This window comes from Pinus tabuliformis, chromosome X (genome assembly GCF_031772625.1).
Source record: "Pinus tabuliformis cultivar Carrire ecotype Pingquan chromosome X, CPIR1, whole genome shotgun sequence".
Taxonomy (NCBI): domain Eukaryota; kingdom Viridiplantae; phylum Streptophyta; class Pinopsida; order Pinales; family Pinaceae; genus Pinus; species Pinus tabuliformis.
In genome coordinates this window covers 161,781,179-161,785,543 of record NC_142308.1, presented here as the reverse complement: position 1 = coordinate 161,785,543, position 4,365 = coordinate 161,781,179, and positions in this window count along the sequence as shown.

The window sequence follows — 4,365 nt, the reverse complement described above, 5'->3', positions numbered from 1 at the left end:
AACAACTTGAACCATTCAGCTATAGGTTTGGAGTTATTTTGAAAGGGGTTCGGGCTTCTAGCTTTTGAAGGCTCTAGTTGTTCTCCTTGGAGCTCAAAAGCTAGAGTCAATTTGATAAAAAAATTCGAGGCCTCTTTGTAATACTTCTTTTGCTGGTTGGAGTCATAGAAGTGCTTTAGTGAGGTTGAATTTATAATTCTTGGTTGTTCAATGGTTCCCAAGTCAGATATGGTCTTCTTCCCTCCCCAGGTGACTATATTAATGTTTGAAAAGAGAGTTGTCTCGATTTCCCTTGGTTCGACATTAATTAAATTTTCTCCCCATTGGTGGTTGCGATCTTCCCATCTGGAGATAAGCTCTGGATAGTCTTCTGTTGCGTGTGTGTTGACCCTGCACTAAGAGCACCAGGGTCTTCTGGACAACAAACAATCTCTTACAACATGCCCTTCTTGATCACAATTGTAACAATAGATCAGACCTCTACCTCTTGTTCTTCCCCCCTTGTTCCTCTGCCTCCTCGTCCTCGAGGATCTTCATTGATCCTGTAAAAAGAATAGTCTAGCCGGTCAACTAAGTCATCTAATGGCCTACACTGATAAGTGTGGTGAGTAGGCGATCCATAGAACTCACATAAGACATTGTTTGGGACATTTGAATACTTCTGTAAAAGTGGACAGAGGCAAGGGAGATGGCCATATGTCCTACAAATTTCACAATATTCAGTTGGAGCTACAACCTGTTGATTAGGAAAAGTGTGGAACTGCATGCGACCTACATATAACCCTTGCGTACCAACTTGTGCAACTCCAATGACGGGTAAATATGTAGAGGGCCCCGCAGGTATGGAGGGAGTGCTCAGGCCTCTCAATCGTGGGCACTCTGTGGCATGATGCCCCTCGACATGGAATTTGGAACACAATATGTGCAGTCACGATAGTCACACTAGCTGCATGTCCCTTAACTTCTCTGTCAGATCAACAATTTGATGCTACAATCCTATTAGAGTAGGATCGTGGGAGACCATTCCACCTTGATGTTCATGTGGGTATCCTGCCATGGCCTCAATTCATGTCACCTATTCTAGGGCATCCTACAAAGTATCAATCTTCTGTTGAGTAAGTGAGGTGCAGGTGAGTGGTAGTAGCACCTTGATAAACCAATCCCACTGATGGTTGGGGTCAATAGGGTAGCTTAGCTTGCCAATGGAATGCTTAAATATTTGCATCATCTCCTAGGAAGTTTCACCCTCCCTCTACTTAACTTCTCATAATTATAAACCCCTTGATGGTTAGTTTGAGGGAGTTTAAACTCTTGGACAAACTCCCACTAGACCTCATCTATCATCGGATTATGTTGTAATGTGGACCACTTGATGAACCATCTCAGGGCTCTGTCCTGAAGAGTGGTCTAGAATTCAATAAGCTTCGTGGCATCTGGAGTATGGAAAGCTATCCATATGGTCTCGTACATATACCAATGTTGTTCAACATCTTCATTCCATTTCCCAAAGAATTCAGGGTATTCAGTATCCCGCCATGTTACTAGCCATACACGATTGAACTGACATAATGAGTAAAAATCCTTGGGACCCCGGTTGTGACGATCCTTGAGAACCCAAGCTGTAGTTACCATTGATACCAATAGAGGGACCAACCTTGTAGGCAATGTGTGCACTGTGGACTTTAATAACTTTAACTAGTTTAGACAAAAATTGACCAGGGTTGTTATAAAGTACTAGGGGAAGGTTGGGGCAGGTACTATTCGAGTTGTTGGGAAATAAATTTGTACTCGTGGGAGATACATCATTCTTAGAAAATAATATTCTCATAGTGAAATGCGTGTCATCATCTGTGATTTCCTTGGGGCCTCTATGGCCTGATCTATCTGGCATTCCCATCTTTGCTGACAGGCTAAAATTTCTATTGGTTCTTTGAACCTATCTCATTGTGACAGTCTCGACATCTCCTATTGGTCCAGACCTCACTCTAGCATCATATCCATTGCTCCACAACCTCAATAGATTTATTTCTCCTTATTGCACCCTCAGACTGCTCAACACTGCTCTTGCTTGGTGTAGTTCCTTTTGTCGTCTATGAATCTCCTGCAAAGATTTATCTCGCCATTCTTCAACTATATGTGCTCTCATATATCTATCTTTCCATAAATCATCCACATCCATTTCTCCAATGGTTTTATAGCTTCCATCGAGGTAGCATCCCATCCCCCTTTAGGCACTTCCCCTAATACCAGAGCTTTAAGTTACCATGGGTGGATTCTGGAACACCAACAAGTTTTCTTCTACCATTAGAACTTTAATCCACAACGAGATTTCCTTCAACAGTCTCCCTCATAGCCCTAATTTGAACATGACCTAATCCTTAGAGAAGGAGTGGTGGCCCTCCACAACAAACTCGATAATGTACCCTTCTAGAGTGGCCTACACCCAAAATTCGATAGCTCGCGTCAGATATGTGTTGAGTTGATGTAATTCAACAAGATCAACTTCAGTCCAGGTATAGGGAGATCATCTTTGGCCACCAAGATTTTCTTTTATCTGTAGCCTCAACAACCAATTATAGATCTCCTATGGGAACTTGCACCAAAATATCTCGTATTGATTGCTTGCAGGTTCCGCATACATAATTTCTTCCTTCAGCCGCTTCACACTTCAGTGATGGAGCTGAGCTTTTTGAGAAGCAAACCACTCTACCTATTCATGTGATCAATCTTGCATATCCTTCTTAAAGATGCTTGACACCATATTCCAGACCCCTTTGGGAATTTTCAGGTCTTGGCAACGAAACGATTTGTTGGCGAAAAATGGTGAATAGGTTGAGATCCTGGATTTAGACACAGGGGCCAACAAAGGGTCCATGGTAGTCTAGCATAACATTGAAATCTTCACCTTACTCTGGAAGAGTAAAGCATCTCACCTGGGGCATGCCACGACCTTACTTAGTTGAGGGGATGGAACCAACATAAAGAGAAATCATAGGAAAATGACCAATACTCATTAAATCCAGAACCAAGACATAGAATATACAATCATAACAACTTAAGAATTCAAAAGGACATGTAATACACATATGCAATCATAATAATTTTTTTAGAAGGGGACACATAAAGTCACACAAGAAGACTCTTAAACATCCCTACAACTTCTTCTTTCATTAGTTCAACATCATTACATCAGTACATTCAGCTTTGAGGCCTCATCGAAAAAACATAGATTAGCAATATGAGATAATCACCAGTACAAAATGACTAATTAGTCACTAAAAAAATAACTAAAATTTGCATATAAACGACCATTTTTCAGTCGGTGACCAATAGTAGCTAATTTACCATATCTTATAACACGACCAACTTTTAGTCATTTTTAGCTTAGTCATTAATTGATTTCCTCAATTTTACCATCTAGTAGTATATTTAGTCATAAATTTTTGATTGGTTTAGTCATTAACTGTCGTAATTAATGACCAAATATATAACAAAATATATTACTATATGAATCCTTGAGAAAACCAATTAATGACCAAAGAAATATGATCAAAACGTTGGTTGTGTTATAAGATACTGTAAATTAACTACTAATAGTCATATATATGCAAATTTTACTCATCATTTAAAACCAATTAATGACCAAAGAAATATGACTAAATTTTAGTCGTGTTATAAGATGTTGTAAATTAGCTACTAATAGTCGTATATATACAAAATTTAGTCATCGTTTAATAATAAATTTTTTTCATTTGCAGTAGTCATTTATCTTTTTTTGGTATTTTCATATTCATTATATAAACGATTGATTTAGTAGTTTCTATTCATTTCATTTATTCATGTTCATCATTAATTAATATAAACTACTAATTTAGTAGTTTTATATTGATTTTATGTGTTTATTATTAATCACCATAAATTAATTAGTATGATTTTGTGACTAAATTTTAAGAAAATGTCATACAATGTGCATGTTTATCCAGTATGATAACACAAAGTTACATATGTTAATTAGAAGACTAAATAATATCAAGTGCAAATAAAAATAATTTCAACCATATAAATTTTATTATATAAAATATCAAGTATTACAATATGAGTTTCCAACTTAATATGGGTTGGACTACAATTTACACATGAAATATTGTTTCATCATTTTAAAACATTATCATTGTGTTGCCAAAGAATTGCAAATGAATTCACCAACTCTGAAGGTTTGACCATTAGTTTCTATGAGTATGTCTTTTGCAAGATATTGGCTCTAAGGGTATCACTAGACATATTCTCTTCTCTCTCTCATTTTTCATTTGTCACTCTATTGTTATTGTTCTCCTCTTTCTTCAATTGTTGCTTCTTACCGTCAAT